General features: G+C 35.7%; 1 pseudogene; it reads left to right on the top strand.

Annotated features, from left to right (window-relative positions):
- The first annotated feature begins 17,779 nt into the window (after positions 1 to 17,779).
- LOC144251550 (small nucleolar RNA U13) lies at positions 17,780 to 17,888 on the top strand (annotated as a pseudogene).
- Positions 17,889 to 21,062: the final 3,174 nt, after the last annotated feature.

The following is a 21,062-nucleotide window of genomic DNA, read 5'->3' as shown; positions in this document are numbered from 1 at the left end:
TATTGTTTAGAGACACTTCTGGTTGTTAAAAGGGCGGGTGTTGTCTACATCCTTTCATGCCCAGGTCAGCTCCCACCCTAAGGACTGACTGTTCTGGCTCAGAAGTTCAGTTGTTCTGATGTTGAGAAAGAAAACTTGCCCTGTCCAAAGCAGGGCCCTTCCCCTCCAGGTTGCTCTGACACACCTGTCACCTTGCTCTTCTCAGAGCATTGTTGTCACCTGACTCCATTTTGTTTCTTCATTTATTTATGTTCTAATTCCACAATGATAAAGATCTTTTTCAATTGTGTTGTGTGAATCATTCCTCCTTTAAATCATACCTTTTCTCTTGGGTCATTTTGCTTTATTCATATGTATTATTTTTTGTACTGGGGACTGAATCCAGGGGTGCCACATCCCAAGCCCTTTTTTATATTTTACTTATAGACAGCATCTCCCTGAATTCCTTAAAGCCTCACTAAGTTGCTGAGACTGTCCTTGAACTTGCAATCCTCTGCTATCAGCCTCCAGAGCTGCTTGGATTACTGGTATGCACCAAAATGTGTGTCCAGAAGGACATTGTTTAATAACTGCTTAATAGTTTTTTTCAGGGAAAAAGCTGTCCTTTCCTGCCCCTACTCTAGTTATAGTTTAACTAGTCATAAATCTCTAGGATGACAGGTTGTTGTTGTTGTTCAGTCCTTTGGAAATCTTTTTTATCTGCTTGTGTCTGCAGCAGTTGTTAAATCTTCTGTTAATCTGATTATTGGTCTTTGATGCATAATGTTCTTTTGGGTTTCTTTTAGATGTTCTCTTTTTGTTTATATTTTAATTATTATTATTTTATTTTTGGTTTTGGATACTGGGCATTGAACCCAGGGACACTCTAACCCTGAGCTACATTTCCAGAATTTTTATTTTTTATATGGAGTCAGGTTCTCACTAGGTTGGTTAGGGCCTTACTAAGCTGCTGAAGAAGGCTTTGATCTCCAGATCTTCCTGCCTCACTCTGAGTCATTGGGATTATAGTCATGCACCACCACACTCAACTTAGATTATAACTTTTTAAAATTGGTATATTGTAAATATACATAATCATAGGATTCATTATGCCACATCTGTGATGCCCATAATTTGCTCAATCTTGTATATAATATTCTTAACTTGGGATTTTTTCTCCCTGGGTTTAATGTAGATTTCAGTCCTATAACTCCAAGTGGGTGTCTAATTTTTTGAGGGAGTTTCTGCTGCTTTTATTGTCTTTGTAAATCTATTCAAATGGTCCCTTTTCTCACTTCTTTTATCTTTGTTCATTTGTTACCTTATCAGAGAGGCCATCCCTGCCCACTGCATTATAGCCTTCACTGACTTCAGAGCACCTAGCACCACCATAATATACACATACACACACTCAGTTTATGCACACAGATATGTTTCAGACTAAGCATATTTATGTATAAGATACACACATATGCATTATTCTTACCTTTCCATAAACTCCATGTAAGCTCCATTAGTATCATGCTGGCCTGTAATCTCAGTGACTGCAGAGTCTCAGGTAGGAAGATTGCATGCTCCAGGCCAACTTGGGCAATTCAGTGAGGCCCTGTCTCACAAAACAAAAATGGCTGAGGGTGTAGTTCAGTAGAAGCACACCCCTGAGTTCATTGCATTAAACAAGTTTCTTTAATTTTTCAAATTATTATTTGCCCAAATCTACGAGTTGGAGGTAAAAATTTGGTATTTTATACTTATTTGGGATGATAATTCATGACTCTGAGTTTATAAGTCAGAAGAAAGAAACAAAGCTTAGCTTTTCAAAATTTGGTTACCCTGACAAAAATAAAATTCTAAATTTGCACTTGCTTCCATACCCTGAATAATATAAAAGAATTGATTTTACAAGCACTACAAGAAACCTGAAATTCCTTGAAGCACCAGTTTAACAAACTTATCCCCATAATAATTTTGAAAATATTAATTTCATTAAGGCAAATAATTATGTCTTGTCAAATGGGAATATTGGACCTCTGTTTGTTAATTGTTTTATATTCCAAGGGGCTTCCCAGAAATGCACCAACTTGAAATCTTGTTAATTAGCCACTATTTAATGAGATTAACTATCATTATTTTGGGATACTAAGTATAGTGAAAATAATAGCTGAAGAATATAACTATGCTAAGCAATCATTAACTTGGTTTATTTATCCTAACAACAATGCAAATTTTATAAAGAAATTCAAGAATATTTTTTAAAAAAACAATGTTTGTCTGTTTTCCACAGATACATCACCATGTATCTGTGGAACACAATGCTGGTGAGTGTTCAAAACATTTATTGAATAATTGATTGATGGATATAAAACCAATCTAATAACATGAAGGACCTATTTCCTCAAAATTATTGTCAATTTCCTCCAGGTTCCATTGGGAACATAGGTGCTGCTAGTTATTCCTAAAGGAATTGAGATAGTGAACTGGTTAGAAAAGGATATACGTATCTTCTGAATTTATTGCAAAATAGTTTCACTGATTTACAATAGCTATATAGTGGATGAATAAAGGTATGGGAAGAAATGTTACTTGCTGAGATTTTTTTATGGGCTAATAAGGAGTTTGATCAAGGTCAATTTGGACAACCAAGGAAAGAAGTAACACCATTGACAAGATGTGAACATAAACTTTTATCCAGACCCATTAGAGTTGTCAGCAACACTGGACTTTTTATCACTTTGATATATTTCTTCCACCTTATGCCCGAAATATGCTTTTACTTATATATGAGGAAAAAGCTATGTTTTTGGATGCTATCTTGGTTAGTGAAAGTTGAATCTTCCCTCTGATAAAATGACTTAAGCCTGAACATTGGTTGATTCACAGTAGGCTATAACCATGGGTCAATAACATCAAGAGAGTCTCCCTATCACATGTTTCTATGCTTTTGGTTAATCTTCAGCATCTGATAGGATATCATTACAGGGACAGAAGTCCTGTTAGTTTGAACATATTTTAATCACTATACCTGAAAAAAAGATATGGTCACTTGTTTCTTCTACATCACACGACATGATTTTTGCTCCAAGCTACCTAAACATGTCCACATTTGCTTATGGTTTCCTTGTTCCTGAAATGTATGATTCTAGAATTTAGCTGTGCCTAGTGATGGGACACACTACCAATGGAAAGGAAACCTAGCAAAGCCCACTCAGTGAATAACTCAAGGTGCCTTTCTTTGTTTGGGGCCAAGCTCCAGATAAGACATTTACTTTCCTCAACTAAAAGTACCATGAGGGTTTTTTTTTTTTCAAAAATATAATTTATGAAGTGAATAACTTAAAATTTATCAGAGTTAGTATTTATCTCAAATATATATACAAATTTACTTCAGTCCAATCAGTATGAAACAACTAAAACTTCCCCTATTTATGTGCAGATAAAATAGCCAACTAGTTGATATTTTTAGTCAATAAACTCCTTGGGGATAGTTACCTATTCTTTGTAAATTTTTATTTCTAAAATATCGAGATAATATCTTTATTTGATATGCAATTTGAAACACAATCGTTACATTCTTGTGGAAGTTTTATAGCTAGTGATTTAAAGAATCATCAAGAAATATAAGCATTGTAGAACCAAGCAGGTAGAGACAATGTGATATGAAATGCATTTTAATTCTGTGAGAGTATAAGGAACATTAAAAATAATATAAGAGGGGCTGGGGCTGTGGCTCAGTGGTAGAGCACTCGTCTAGCATGTGTAAGGCCCTGGGTTCGATCCTCAGCACCACATAAAAATAAATAAAATAAACATTTGTGTCCAGCTACAACTAATAAATAAATAAATAAATATTTTTAAAAAACCTAGCAGAAACTTTAAATAATAATAATTATAATTATAACAACAATAATAATAACAATAATAATAACAATAATATAAGATTCCAATAAGGGTCATTTCAAAATCTCAAATATGTAATCCATGAAATCATCCATATTGTAATTATATTACTATATACATTTTTAAAATATTGTTTTGGGGGCATTTTATGTTAGAGAAGAACTAAAATATCATTGCCCAAATGTGTAGTCCTAAGTACACTCTTTTTATTTTTACATTCTTTTTAGTTGTACAATTTTCATCCAGTTGTTTTGAAAATAAAACAATTATTCTTGGTAAGTATTAACAGTGAGTTTTCTGCCATTCATTACAAATATATAATATCTTTTTAAGAGCCACCTAAAACCAGAATCACTTGGTACTAAACAATGGTACATAATGAGGAAAGGCAAATAAGCAATGTTGTTTTTGAAGCAATTTTCCTCATGGAATAGAAAATAGAGTTGTCCAGTCCAGTACCCTTGAGTACACCTTGGAAATTAAGAGAAGATACCAGAAATCCAGAGACACTCAATGCGGGAGCAGTTCTAACTCTGACACTTACCTGCTCTGTGAGCTTGGGTTATTTACTAGAATCTGACACTCAGATTTCTCTAAAAATAATTTTTCTCTTTTATTATAGAAGAATTGCTCCCCCAAAGAGACTATAGTACAGAGATAATAATTTACCAAAAAAAGTACATACAGATCCAAAATCACTTATACTAAATAAACATTGGAAACAAGATATACTCCATAACTTTGTGTCAAAACTCAGGTGATACCAAATTGACCTGAAGCAATTTACAGTTCTTATATAACCCATTTATTGTCAATATTCATACAATTTCCTTCAGAATATTAGTATTTAATAAAGGATTCACCACCAGATTCAGTGGTTATGGGCACTATATTATAATCAGTTTATAAACATCTGAATTTTAAAAAATGTGTTTTAAGAGTTTCACATTAGACTTGTGGGCACAATAGACAGGCAGATACTGAAGTACATTATCTCCATATGACACTTCTGCCTAAATGTAAGGCTAGCAAAAAAATTTCTGAATACAAGACTAAATTAGCATGGATTTTTTGAAATTAAAATATTATTTGTCACAAATTACTTATTTTACTACTAACACATATCAATTGTACAAATCAGTGGGTTTCATTGTGACAGTTCATACATGCATATATAATGTATTTATCATGTCTTTGATCCTGTCTTTCCCTCATCTTTCCATATCCCCAGTTCTCTTCACATTCCCTAATAGTCCATTTACTTTCAGACTTTTCAATTGTGTGTGTGTGTGTGTGTGTGTGTGTGTATATATATATATATATATATATATATATTAAGATGATGTATGATATTTCTTTTGTGTCTTGCTTATTTCTCCCATCATGTTGTCCAATTCCAACATTTTCCTTCAAATGGCATTATTTTATTTTTCTTTATGACCAAAATACATTTCACTGTGGGTTTTTTTTCTGAATATATGCCTGTGTGTGTGTGTGTGTGTGTGTATGTGTGTTTGTGTTTATCTCCAGTCACTGCTGACAGGGACCTATCCTGATTCCATCTTGACTAGTGTGACTAGTACTGTAATAAACATCGGTATGTCATAACCTCTTTTGTTTGCTAAATTTATTTCTTTGGACATATACCTAGAGGTGGCATAGCTGAATCATGTGGTGGGATCTATTTTATTTTTTAAACTTTTTAAGGAACGTTAATTTTGTCTTCCATTAAAACTCTACTCATATATTTTATGTCATATAAAATATATATGTTTCATTTGACTACATTATTTCCCTTTAAAATGATCCTCAAATCCTTTGGTTCCTTTCATAAAAAGTTTCATGATTGTATGTTTTATTTAAATATTCTTTTACATGTTTTATTTTCACTGACTTTTAAAAATTATGCTAATTTTCTTAAAATTTCTCCTTTTTAGAATTTATGATGCTTTTGAATCTGTGGCTTATTGTCTTATATCCACATAGAAATGTCTCTAGAAAGTATTTCGTGAGATGAAGAACTTCTAGAATTCCTCATAGCTTCATAAATTTATTTATGAAAGCTTGCATATTTTCCCTATGAGATTATTGACGGGACTAGTATATTCTCTGTAAATTTTTTTCAGCATTCTACTAGAGTTTCAGATAAGACAGACAAGTAAATAAATAGCAACATCTATCATGAAGAAAGAAGTAAAACGTTTTTATTCACAAAGTACATTCAGGTTGGGGGCAGAATCCAGTTCCTTGCAGTTGTAGGATTGATGTTTCCATTTTCTTGATGACTAACAGCTTGGGAGTGCTATTAGTTTCTAGATATCACCTGGATTTCAGATGCATTTAATCTGTCTCATACTTATGAGTTCACTGACTTCTGATGTGCCTGTCTTCTAGCTCAGTTGAAAGTATTTTGCTTTAAATGATTCCTATTAGATTATATTCAACAGATAAACCCAATAATTTATCTAATTTAAGATTCATTATGTTGACTACAACTGCAGAGTCCAGTTTGCCATATAATGGAACTCACTTTCAGGGTCCAGGGATTAGATCCGTGTGCCTCTTTGTGGGTCCATTCTGCCTAGCAGAGGTGTGGAAAGTTACAGAGTTTTTGGTCCACTGTTGTTATGTCCTGCCTCCTCCTAATCTCACCTGTTGTACCCATGTCACCTGTGACAACTTCTTTGTTGGCTATCTTACTTGTTTCTATGAGTTCATTCCTCTGTTGGAGTGACTTTTTGGATGCAGTATTTCTTAGTTAGGCTCAGGCTTGAACCTCCCATGTGATATATATTCTGTTTTGTAAAGTGAATAGTATGTTCTTCATCTTCTCTCCATATCCTATCTTCTACAAACAATGACTTACTCTGGTGGTTTCTACCAATACCTTGTAACTTTTTAAATATTTATTTTTTGTAGTTGGACACAATATCTTTATTTTATTTATTTTTATGTGGTGCTGAGGATCAAACCCAGGGTCTTACACATACTAGGGGAGTGCTCTTCTACTGAGCCACAACCCCAGCCCACCTTGTAACTTTTTCAGACATTTACCCTCTAAGTATAAATGTCTTTTTAATAGTCAAATCCTTCCAGCACCATATGACATTGCTGACCATTTCATTTACTGGCATTTTTTAAAAATTTGCTTTGGGAAGTGTGATACAACTTGCTCTTCCCTGATTTTCATCCTTTCTGACTGGTTATTATATGTATTCTCTCCTATCTCCTTTTATTACCTCTGAGTGTAGCTTCTGTTCCAAGTCCCACTTATATTATCTTTCTTCATTCTGGTTTTCTTGGTTCTCCTCCTGGGGGAATGGAGCCCTTCTATGTTGTATACTATTCCCTGTATTTCATATCTTTCTGAGTGTTCTACAGGACAGCAGCTTCAATTCAGATCTTTAAAAGATGCTAAACCTCAATACACAGAGAAATAATGAATCATATTCATCAAAAATCAATAGATTTCTATTCCTTTCTTCTTTGGTTCTCCAGTATTGTGATGCTTCCTGCATTGGTTTTCTTGCTCACGATTACATGGTTAATCTGGGTCTCTTATTCTTCCAAATGAATTCATGTACTGATTGGGGTTTTATGGGAAGTACACTGAATCAGTATATGGATTTTGGAAGTGTGGCCGTTTGGACATATTAACTCTGCCTACCCAATCTAGGCTCTGCAGATGCCTCTGGCCAAGGGGCTCGGCAATGGGTGTCATGCCCTCCACAGGCCTCCAGGTGTGTAGAGAATCAGATGTGACTGCGTTACTATTACTGTCCTTGATGGAGTTTGCCTGCAAACAGGATATTCTGTGGAGATATAGAAAGGCAACAGCGGACATGCTTGAAAACGAGGTGTCTGCTGTCCTTGGGAGGACTTACCTGCAAACGGGATGTTCTGCCAAGTGGGCTTGGAGGGCGCTGAGAAATTTTTTTTTTTATCTGTTCTAAACAAAGAGCAGAGTTCAGCATACCCCAGGCCGAGAGTAGATTAGCCATGAGAAGCGGGTCACTTCTGATTAGAAAGTAAACTTCTGTGTGCTATGTTTAATTAGCTGAAAGACCTGATTTATTGCTGTTGGAAGGCTGCCTTCTTTGTTCACAATACTATAAAAAGATCGCTTGTACACAATAAAGGACTTTTTTTCTGCTGCTGCTTCGCTTGCTCTGCTTCTTCTTCTTTCTTTTCCCATGCTGACCTGCAAGTGAATTACTGCAACATTTGGCGCAGTCGGCAGGATCCAGCACCGAAAGGGTAAGCACCCCGGGTTAAGAAAACGAAAGGGGGTCTTTCAGAACTAACAAAATATCGAAAGGCATCGCCCCGGGTTGAAAGAAACTTTAGGGGGACTTTCAGAACTAACATGGGAAACTCCCAGTCCTTAAAGGAACAAAGTGCTGCTGCTGATTTACCAACTAATGAAAATGTCTTGATATCTCCTGGAGGTGGAATTTACAAAATAAAGACTGGTGGTTTTGGACCTCTTCCCTCTAAGAGTTTTGGATTAATTGTTGGACGTACTAGTTCCGCCTTAAGAGGCATTCATGTTATTCCTGGCATTGTTGATCCTGACTTTACAGATGGAATTTTCATCATGGCATATTCTACTCAAACCCTTTCTTTGATCAGTGGAGAACAAATAGCACAGATTTTGCTGTTACCTTTTTTTCAATTTCCTTCTAAAATTCAATCAAGGACTGAAGGATTTAATAATACAAAAAATATATATTTTGGGAAACCTTAATTACTGGTAAGAGACCCTCTTTAACTCTAATTATACAAAGAAAATGTTTTGAAGGGTTAATAGATACTGGAGCTGATGTCTCAGTTATCTCTATAAGACAATGGCCACAAGAATGGCCTAAACAAAAATCTCAAACAACATTAAATGGATTAGGGGCAATAACGGATATGTGGGTCAGTTCTGGCCCTTTATCATGTCATACCTTAGAGAATATTGGATTTTTAACAGCCTTTTATATAATCAATGTTCCAATTAATATTTGGGGCTGTGATATTTTATCTCAGCTTGGAGCACACGTTAATATTCCTTCAAAAAACTTGTAGCCACTGTTCAGTCCCCTCGAGCTATGCCATTAACCTGGCTAACCAGTACTCCTAAATGGATTGAGCCATGGCCTTTAAAAAAAGAAAAGCTTGAGGCATTAAAACAATTAGTTACTGAACAATTACAGGCGGGACATATTGAATATTCCACATCACCTTGGAATTCCCCTGTATTTGTTGTTAAGAAAAAGTCTGGAAAATGGCATTTATTGACAGATTTAAGGGAAATTAATAAATGTATTAAACCTATGGGAGGATTACAATTAGGACTTCCCTCTCCTGCTATGATTCCAAATAAATGGTCAATTTCTGTTATTGATTTAAAAGATTGTTTTTTTACAATCCCTCTCCAACCTAAGGATAAGGAAAAATTTGCTTTTACAGTACCTGAATATAATAATCATCAACCTGCTAAACATTTTCAATGGACTGTGTTACCTCAAGGCATGATTAATAGTCCTACATTATGTCAGGAATTTGTTGCCAGAGCCTTAGAACCAGCTAGACAACTATTCCCTCATTATATTTTATATCATTATATGGATGATCTTTTATTAGCAGCCCCTACTAACATTGAACTCGACTGTTTTTATAAAGCAGTTCTAAAAGCTTTATCTAAATTTGGATTACAAATAGCTCCAGAGAAGGTGCAAATTGATTTTCCTTATTCATATTTAGGATTTGTTTTGGATAAACAAAAATTTAAGCCTCAAAAGGTTCAAATAAGAAAAGATAATTTAAAGACTCTTAATGATTTTCAAAAATTACTGGGAAATATCAATTGGATTTGTTCAACTATAGGAATCCCTACTTATCAACTGCAGCATTTATTTGCTACTTTAGAAGGTAATTCTGAACTACATAGTCCTAGAACTTTAACTAAACAAGCATTACAAGAGTTAACTTTAGTTGAACAACGTCTAAATGAAGGATATTTGTCTTATATAGACTTAGAAAAATCTGTACAACTAATTCTTTTCCATACTCCTCACTCCCCGTCTGGAGTACTAACTCAAAATGATCATAAAATAGAATGGATTTTTTTTTACCTAATAAGTATAATAAACGATTAACTACATATATGGATAAACTAGCCTTTTTAATAATTAAAGGTAGATCTAGATTGTTACAATTGAGTGGTAGAGAGCCAAATCAAATTATTACTCAAATAACTCAGCAACAAATTTCTTACAATTTACAATTAAATGATAATTGGTAAATTGCTTTAGCTGGTTATTCTGGAGCTCTAACTATTCAGTATCCTAAATCTAAAGTCTTTGAATTTTTTAGAAAACATTCTATGATATTAGTAAACCCTATTTCTTCGATTCCTCTTTCCAGTATTACTGTTTTTACTGATGCTAACAAAACTTCAGCAGGATATTAGACTCCTATAGCTTCTAAAGTATATCCTCATGAGTTTTCCTCTGTTCAGCCTGCTGAATTATGGGATATTACCTTAGCTTTATTAGATTTTTCAAATGTTCCTCTTAATATTGTTTCTGACTCTCAGTATGCAGTTTTGGTGTGCACACATTTACCTTCAGTTAGCCTTCCTATTAATCCAAAGACTGTTATTGAAAAACTATTTGCTTTTACACAAAGATTATTGTTACAGAGAACTATTCCAGTATATATCATATAAACTTAGCCCAGAGATGGGCTTAGGAGACAGATATTCAGTAATGGGAGCTTTTAGCATAATTTCCAGGCAATCTGCCCCCATGGACTCATGGACCTTTCCATCTTTGCATTTCAGGAGTCTCCTTTATCGAAACTCATTGCTGAGTTTGATTTTCACTACTTAAATTCAAGGAACACTTTAATTAACTGATGAAGAAAAATAACTTTAGTTTCACAAAGATGAGTTTCATACAGTAGGCAGTTTTTCACCAAGCAAAGGTCCAATCTGAAGTACAGAGCCATCACTCACAGCAGCTACACACTCCTTGGTGGGAGCAGCTCCTAAGTCACCAACAAGAACAGCAACAAAAAACGTGTAGCAGCTTGTGTGGGTTTCCCCTCCTCTCCTCTTTTACTACCACACTAGGACAGAAAATTATTGTTTAAAATGAAAGCATGAAAATCAAAACACAACTTAGGCTTGATCTGATGGGAATGGAAAGCTGAAAATCTGTGGGATTTGTTCTAAAACTGAAATGGGAGGCTGTTCCAGTCTTGTGGGTCCCCTTAAGCCTGGGTTTTGATTTTCTTCCAAGAATACAGCTGTTGGAAGGAAATGCTTCCTCACTGAAACCTGCCCAAGCACAGATATTCAAGGGATAGAACCCTTTCAAACTGCAGGCTTAGCACCACGTTCCCTTCCAGGAGTCTTAGAAGAATAGATTCCCAGCCCTGAAGGAAACTCACACTTTTTATCCATGTGCAATGTGGAAACAGTGGTTCTCAAGTCCCAAGGAGGCCCAGCCTCAGGCTCCAAGGACAAGGGCTATTCTAGTATTTGGGTGGAGTTCTGAACTCTCAGAGCTCCAGGTAAAAGCTGGCTGTTGTTTTTTAACCCTTCCCATCCATTTAAGATGCAAATACAAAGAAATCATCTCTGAGTCCTACCAGGATGTTGGCATTTCTGGAGGGGTCCCAAGTGCTCACCCTCATCTTCAAGAGCACTGGGTTACAAAACACAACTGGGATCTCAAAGTCAGCCAGGTATTATGGCGAGGAGGAAAAACTGCCTCTAGTGAGGAAGAAAGTCAGTGGCCACCATCTGTACAGTTTCCTTCTAACTTCTTGTGCCCTGAGTGGGATCTTGCACAGATGTTGTGTCTTTTGGGGGAGTCTTTCACTTCCTATAACCAGGGCCTGAGTCCCTTTCCACTTTGGCACTCACAGGTTTCTGCCCAGGAAAGCCCGCAGCAGCCTTTTAACCCCCCCACGGGTTGGCCACAACTTTTCCCTTGAAATGAAGATGCGGGATCAGGGTGAGGATAGACACAGCTCAGAATAAGGTCCCCAAAGAAGGTGGAAACAACTTCAGGGAGGCCTATCTTTAACCAGGAGGACGCTGGCAGCACCACCAACAGCTCCTGCTCCCCAGAGTCAAAACACCAAAGGTAACAAAGGGACCGGGACCCTCAGCTCCATGGCTCCAGGGAGGCAGACAGACCACAAAAGGCTTTACCCGAGTCGCTCAAGACATCCTCTCCGGGGGTCCTGTGGTCACCACCTTTGGCAGGGAGGCCGCCTAAGTGCAGAGGGGAGGTCACCACCGCACCAGCTGGGGCTGCTCCAGCAACCACAGCACCACCCAAGGCAGGGCACCAGCTTGGGCGATGGACACAGGTGCGGGATCCCGCTTGTTCACCAGGAAGGGGAAGGCCAGGTCGGGGTCCAGGAGCTCCGCAGGAAAGGCGGCTCCAGCGCGGCAGGCTCTGGCCGTCCTGCCTCACCCAGGGCTCCCAGGGCTGCCAGCTCCAGCTCGCGGGCCCGGGCCCAAGGCAGCAGGACTCGCGGCTGGCGAACCGCGGCCAGGTTGCAGCTTCGTGTTCAACGCCTGCACCAGCTTCTCGCCAACTGAGAAGCGGCCCCACCTGCAGTCCTGGAGGATGAGCGGGTGGGTGTCAGCCGCCAAGTGCCCACAGGCCGAAGGCTTCGTCCTCCTCGGCGCGGGTGCCACACAGTTCGGCCTCAGGCTGCAGCATGTCAGTGGCCTGGTAGGAGAGCTCTGGACCGCGCTCCTGGAATGCGCACCTGGGCGACAGGAGAAGGCTAGGCAGCAGCTCAAACTTCTTCCAGATGTCCTCCCCTGGGAGGTCGAGTCAGGGCCACTGAAGTAGAATTCATCTTCGTCTGGAGAGAAGCAAGTCTGCAGCAAGTCAAACCCGAGGTCTGGGTTCTGGTAGATCATGCCCCGCTTGGTGGACACAGAGCAGCTCGCATCCCTGCCTCCCAGCTGGAGACTAAGCGCTTTTCCCACTCTGCTCTCTTTAATCTGGAGGATGCTTCCTTCCTGCGGGATGTGCGGAGGGCGCGACTCTCCCTGATTTCCAGGTCTTGTAGACTGGTGGGATCTGGATCCCGAAGCCGTTCAGTGCTGGAGTCTCCGGGTGGGCTGTGGGGGCTGGGGTCCTAAGGCGACTGCAGTCTGTGAGTGCTTGTGCCTGGCTGGCGCCTCCTGGCTCCAACCCAGTTCCCAAGAGCCCCTTCCCCCGCATCCACCCAGCGCATCCACACTGATGACTGTCAGGGGCCTGAATGAAAGTTCTCATCTGCGTACCATAACTGATTTGTCCATTTTTCATTTTAATTCTGTCTGGTTTTCACATCTGTATTTTGAAGAGGTTTAATTAGGTCCACACTAACTTAAGATTGTTTATGCTTTGTGAAATATTTAACTGGCACCATTGTGTTATGTCCCTCCTACAATTGGTGTTATGCGTGCCTTGTATATGCATTGAAGTCTTATCATTTGAGATATTAAAAGTCAGAATAAAAATAAATACATGGCCTGAGTGGTAGTGTTTGCCTGACATCCCAGTGGTTTGTTTAGGGAGGCCATCGCAGGAGGATGAAAGTTCAAAGCCATCCTCAGCAAAGGCGGGGCACTAAGCAGCTCAGTGAGAGCATGTCTCTAAATAAAATACAAAATATAGCTGGAATGTGGCTGAGTGGTTGAGTATCCCTGAGTTCAATCCCTGGTATCCACATCAAAAAATAAATGCATAAAGGAAGGGAAAGAGGGAGGAAGGCAGAAAGGAAGACAGGCAAGTAGGGAGAATTGGTGAAGAGGGCACCATTTTTCAAAAATATTTTAATCTTACAATTAGACCTTGCAGGGAGTTAGGCTGATCCCTTACAAGCTAGGGAGTGTACATGAAAAATGACTTACAATGTCTCAGCAATTTTCATATGTGAGAACTAAAGAAGCCCAGGTATTTATGACACTGTAATTTGTAAGGCCATTAAACAATGTCTTATGGGTCATAAATGTCCTGGGCTTATCAAAAGGTAAGGCAGATTAGTTAAATGCATGAATTCTGGGGCTGGGGTTGTGGCTCAGTGGCAGAGCACATGCCTCACACATGTGAAGCACTGGGTTTGATCCTCAGCACTACATAAAAATAAATAAGCAAAATAAGGATTTTTTTAAAAAAAATGCCTGAACTCTGAAGTCATATAGCCTGGATTCAAACTCTGCTTCCACCACTTATAACTGATGCAAATTTATAATCTTTATGTGCCATAATTTTCTCAATGGTAAACTTATAACTTAGGGAAATTAAATGAGAAAATGTTGCTAAAGGCTTAGAAGAGTGTCTGGCATGTAATAAATGCCCAGTACATTTTAGCATAAAGTGGAAAATGCAAGTTTTCTAATTATTTATTGATCGTTTTCAGACTAATATATGAATCTTAAACTATGACTGTTGTAGGTACAGAAGAGGTAAGGCACTGAAGACAGCAGGAAACAGTTTTATTTGGCTGCAGCCAGGTTTAGAGGGCACAGCTTTTGCTGTAGTCAATCAAGGTTTCCCCAAGCTTTGGAAGTACTTTGCCTTCCACTAGCAATGTGTAAGTGATACAGTTTCTTCACATTCAGGACAACAATCAGTATTATATGTCATTTGATGATAGCCATTCCTGCATTATCGATTTGTGCTTTCAATTTTTACTTTCCTAATGCCAAATGACAGCATGTTTTTGTATGTTTCTTACCATTCCAATATCAGTTTTGGTAAAATATTTATTTATTAAAAGCTCTGTCTAGCCATTATTATTTTAAAGCTAATACTATAATTTGAATTAATCTATTGTTCCACCATGGGAATATCATACAGAATAGTTACAATTCCCCCAAAATCCTTGTTTCTCAGCCAGATGTTGTGGTGCATGCCGGAATCCCAGAAGCTTGGAAGGCTATAACAAGAGGACCAGAATTTCAAAGCCAGCCTCAACAACGTTGAGGTGCTACGCAACTCAGTGAGAGTCTGTCTCTAAATAAAAAATACAAAATAGGCCTGGGGATATGGTTCAGAGATTGGGAGCCCCTGAGTTCAATACGCCATACCCACCCTCCCCCCCAACCAAATCCTCTTTTCTTTGCTTACTCCTTTCTCACTGATAGATGGTAATCTCTGATCTTTTTACTATGTTCAGAGTTTTGTCTTTTCAAAAAAACTATCTATTTTGGGTATTGATTATATCAGTATAATTTCAAGGACTATAACACACACACACTCATTACAAATAGTAATATATTATTAGTGGCACAGGATGTTAACTTGAGGTAGCTCTGCTCATGTGGGGCAAGGAGTATATAAAAAAATCTCTGTAACTTCCCTCAATTTTTCTCTTAAATTGAAAAAAGAGAGATCCGTATATCTGGAGACATAAAATAAATAGTATCTACATCATGCTCATAAAACCTTTAAATATATAAATACTCTAAATTTTTGCATACAAACATTAATACTTAAATGAAAATTTAGATCATTGAATTAAATCTGGCTATAAATGAAGTGAAATGTAATATATCCTTTGATCCAGTTATTTCACTCATAGATTTAAGTTTAGAGCAATTCTTGAAAAAGTTTGGAAAAAACATAGACATGATTGCTTTATTTTGGCATTGTTCACAGAAGTGCCAGAATTAGAGAGAATCAGGAGAAGTTGGAGACATGTTAAGATAATTATACTGGATTTGTACAATTTCAAATGTATAAAATTGAATTATAGCTATATGAATTAAGCACAGATGACTTATTTAGTGAGACATACTTTATATCATAAGTATTTATCCAAGTACATACATAAAACTCATTAGAAATCTGCAAAAACAGAGAAGTGGGGATTAGAGATGAAGAATAAGAAAAAGGTGAGTTAGGAGAACAGTGTGAGACAAAATGCAGAATATCATGAGATGACCCCTGTGCACCTGAGATGAACACAAAAGAGAAACAACTACAAATTTATTTACCTAAATAAAATCATTTCACCATTTATTAACCATTTTATCCTGTCAGTAAAATAAAGTATATAAATTTATTTGTTTATTATTATTGTTGTACTTAAGTTGTCAAGGTAACTCAGAGAGTGGAAAAGCATAAATGACTTCTTGAGTAATGGTTTATCACCATTTTCTCTCATTAGAGTAAATACAAGAGGAAAAATGTTAGGAAATAAAAGTATAAAATCATTCCAGAGGAATAATACACAGTGCAAATAATTCTCCTATTTATCTCTAATGGCAAAAATCAAGGAATTATTTTACAAAGAAGCAAAAAGGAGGAGAAATATCTGAATTTTCTTTGACTGATTTCTTTTTCTATTTTAACTTGACTGTGCAGTAGAAATGGATTTCTCATTTTGAAACCAACAAAGGGTGTTCTATTTGCATATTCCATCTCAACTGCAGTATTTCTTAGTATTAAGAACTAGTTACACAGCAGAGCTGTGCTTCTTAATGTATCATCTGTTCACAATGGTTTTGCATAATGGCTCTATGTTGCTTGGAGATATGCACTTAATTGCAGCAATCCATAAAACACTCTGTAATGCTCCACACCTTATTTAGCTCTTCCACATATTAAGGAGATGCAGGGAGAGGGAAAATTCATCTATATGTTAAAGGAGAATTCACATAGTTCACAACTAATATGTCATAAAATATTAAGTGTCAGTTCCTTTACTCTTAAGAACTTTTTGAAGAGAAAAGTATGAATAAATTCTACACATCTTTTGCCACAGTGGGAGGGGAATAGTTTATTTAAAACAAGGGCAAACTGAGGAAAAAGTATCCTATCCTAATGTCAAATTTAATGCATATGCTCTTCATCTTGGCTTTCAAAATAGAAAATTAGCATAGATGTCTGGACATACTATCTTAATAAGAACATCATTCATTATAACATTCTTTAAAGATCACTGTAGAGACACAGTTGGCTATTATTTCATATTTAGGAATATCAATTTTAGCTGTTTAATTTGACAAGGTAAACCATACAGAGAAAACAACCTATGATGATAACACATAAATTTTTTATTAAAAATTTCAAATGTATTAAAATTCATCTATGCTCAATCTTTGTCACTGCTAGATTTTTTCTCTTTTATAAAAATAAATTTTAAAACATATTTCTGATAGGATTTAAAATTCAAACAAGTAATATTAAAGATACACCAAGATATTATTGACATATAGACTTTGCATCTCTTTGAGGCACTATATATTCTAAATAATTTTTTATTTTATCTAAGTCTCAAAACTACTTTATGATGTAAATATTTTTAAGCAAAATTCACAGAAGGAATCTATGGCCTCAAAAAGGTTAAGAAACTTGATAGAGCACAAATACTAAATGGCACAAATACTAAACCTGGCACTGACAAAGATTAAGCAGAGATATTTAGTTTGATTCTGAGTACTGAAAGGAGAATAGCCATAAGGATGGTCAGAATCGAGAAGGACATAGATAAGTTTATACAACTTCCTGTTTTACGCTAAAGTGCATACTTCAAGTGAACTTCTCAAATACATTTAGTTTGAAATATATGTTAGAACTGCATACATGTCCATTGATAAATGAAATTGATAACTGAATTATAACAGAATGAAAGGTTCAGAAAAATGGAAAAAAATACCAGAAAAGAAGTATTCAGGCCATTCTTTTAGATATTTTCCTGACATCAAATTTCTTTATATATCATGAATTTATGATATGATTATGATAAAGTTATGATATGATTCAATCTGTTATACTAACCAAGATATAATTGACTGCATGGATTTTATGATCTATATAAAATGAATTAAATTTTAATCATTTATTTCATCATGACAACAATCTTTATTATAACTTATAAAAATAGAATAAAGGTCCTTTTGGTTCATAAGTGTGATGATTATTGGGTGTTCATGTGGCTGGTGTGGGAGATGTGCCTTGCTCTACACCTTGTCACTACATCTGCACATTATTTATCTGTTGTCAAAAAAAAGGCTAAGGAAGGTATTTTACTAGGTCAATTTAAACTCCTTCTTTCTCTCTTGAGTTCTTATTTCTTTTTAATAAATGATATAATTCCACCTTACTCTGATCTCTCCTCCTGGGGCCCATGAGCCACCCTAGAAATTGTCTAAAAAGAACAAAAAGAATCATCTTTCTTATTACCTTCCAATATGCATCACATACTGTCCTGTTCAATTTTCAATTTCCATACTGTACTGTCTTGTTCAATTTTCAATTTTTTGTCCTTTAATTTTTTTTGCAATTCTATACCAACTAAAAGATAAAGTCTAACTCTAAACAATGACAGATCTGAACTTTCTTGATCTCTTTACACTCTACACATAATTCCAGTATATTATATTTTCACTTCCCTGAACACATTTGCTTCAAAATATGTTCAGGCCTCATCTCCTGGGTGAAAATTTACAGACTAGACCTGACAAACTACCCTAAAATGTTTAATTATTGTATTTTGCACATGAAAGTGAACACAAAATTTTTCATTATGTGGATTCATCATTTTCACAATGTTAATAGTATTTGTATGAAAGTCAATGTTATTTTTTACAAGCATAAATACCAAAAGAAATTGATAAAAAAATTCTTTAAAATTATTAAGGTACCAACTAATTATACCAAAACTAACATTTCATTTACACTATTTTTATTAAATAGATGAAAGTCTGATGGCTTTGACAAATAGATAACATAGAAATCAAGATTCAGTGAGGGAAGGAGAGAAGGAGAGAAGCACACAGGCAACTTCACATAAAAAGTAGCTTTGAGGGCTGAGATTCGCTTGCCTAGTGCGGGTGGGACCTGGGTTTGATCCTCAGCACTATTGTGTTCTGTCAATCTACACCTAAAAAGTAAATATTAAAAAAAGAGTAGCTTTGAGTACTAAAAAGTTAATTTTTTAACCAATAAATCTCTAAAACAACATGGTTCTGAAAGTTTTTATAATTCTTACACATTTTTTAAATTCTAAGTCAAGATCTTTGACACACAAAAAGAGAATTCTGAGCTAGAACAAAAAAAAAAAACACTTAAAAATGTTTAGGAAAACTGAGAGATACCAAAGGTTTACATTGCAGCAGAGCCAGTACAAATGTGCTGAGGACAGCAAATATTTTAGTATATGAGCAGATAAATCTATACACAACATACAGAATGAACTTCAGTTTCACATAATTCACATATTGTTATTGTTTGTTGTGAAGCTTTTAAGAAATACAAATATCTTAAGAGAAACAACTGAACCTTGCCAATATAGTAAGAATTCTTGCCCAAAATAAAATGTATGTAATTCTTACTCTTTATGTATATTCTTTGCCAAAAAGAAAAGATTATAATAAATTAGATTTATTTAAGATTTCTAAAATAAAATAACAAAAATGCAATTGAATAAGTGATATTCTAAAATTGTTGGCTTTTGAAATACTGTATCTTTTTTAACAAATTGAATTAGGAATGATCATATTTTAGAAGAATCTTATCATTTTTAAGGAAGCTAGCCACTTTAATTTAAGTATCGTTTAACTCAAAAACTTGGCAACTCAGAGATGTCACATGCCTCAATTATGTGCATGTTTAAGAACTGTATCAATTCAACACACACTCATTCAAATGCACATTTTACTGAGCACTATACCAATACCAATGGAGGTCATAAAAGCATTAAAATACTCTCCCTATCATGGAGGATTTTATAGTCTAGTTGGAAATTCAAGACCCTATAAATAGAAGCAAACAAAAATAAGTGCATAAAAATGTAGCTTAAAAGAGAGTCACAATATTGGTGGGTGCTTAAACAACATTTTTTGGCTATGAATTAGCTTTATTATGGCTTCATTATTGCATTAGCATTCTTCAAATATAATACCATGCATAAAAAAGAGCATAATTTCATTTAGAAAAACAACAACAATAACAAAATAATGGAAAATAACTTTATTCCCAGAGAGTGTTATTAAAGTCAAAACACTGAATAAATAAAACTATACAAAGTATTCTTTCATGTAAATGCTAAAATTAATTAAAACAAAATAGTCATGTTTAGTAAGGAGAAAGATAGCAATAAGTTGTAAAAACATTGAAACTAATGTGAATAGAGAAAATCATCAAAGAGCAGCATTTGTTTTCATTAAAAAAAAAACCAAACAGTTTCTCCAATTAATACTTATTTTGAGTTTTGGTGACTGGGAAAAAGTTCCAAATAACAGAGCTAAGGAAGAACTTTTGGAAAGCGTCATCATTAGAGAGAAATGAGGAAATCACAATAGGCGACATGGTCATGTCCTGCTCTTTCGTTAGAAAGGCCTGGGGACTCATCCAACCTGAAGGCAATGGAGGAGCCTCTGCCCTGCCAAATGAAACTCTCACAGCATTCAGATCTCACAGACATTCTCTTTTCATTTCCATCCATTTTGCATCTTCTTTTTCTTTCTAATCTCATTTCTACTAGAATTTTAGCTTTTCCAGTGAATTGTTTTACTCTCTCCATCTTTCATATATGGTTTGGTTTCTTCACTGGAATTTTGGTTTCTCTTTTATTCTAAGATGCATTTCACTCAAATTTATTTCTTATCTCTAAATACTACTTTCAGATTTTAAGCCCAGTTGTGCTAATTTTCTTTTGATTTCTATATCTCCTATCAAATATATTTCTCTGAATTTAAGGTCAGAAAAGTTAGGGGTAGCCTCCATTCTGCTTAGTCTGAAATATTGACACTTCCTCTTGCAAGCTTGTGTTTTGCTGGTGATCAATACAAAAGAGAAAAAAACAGCAGAATTAATAAATTGATAACTCATTGCTATAAAATGTAAGTTCAGTCTTAAAACCAGTTCCAAAATAAAAATATAGTAACATAAATATGTACAAAAGATTTGATTTTATTATCATATTTTAACTAACTCATGTTTTCATCTAAAATATTTTGACAGGTCTCCAAAAAAATCAATCAAAGTGTACATTTATATTAACATCAGAAAACTCTTTCTATTTAATAAGATGTCATCCACTCAAACTCATTTCTATCTCTAGTGTGGTGCCTTAAGGCCATCATATTCGATAGTCCTAAGAATAAATTTGGGATGCTTTCTTGGGAACTTTTAAATACTAGAGATATGTAGAAATAATTTTGGCTTTGAGAA

Source organism: Urocitellus parryii, unplaced genomic scaffold (assembly GCF_045843805.1).
Source record: "Urocitellus parryii isolate mUroPar1 unplaced genomic scaffold, mUroPar1.hap1 Scaffold_105, whole genome shotgun sequence".
Taxonomy (NCBI): Eukaryota; Metazoa; Chordata; class Mammalia; order Rodentia; family Sciuridae; genus Urocitellus; species Urocitellus parryii.
The sequence above is the reverse complement of the archived record's forward strand: the minus strand, read 5'-3'. Positions and strand labels throughout refer to the sequence as shown.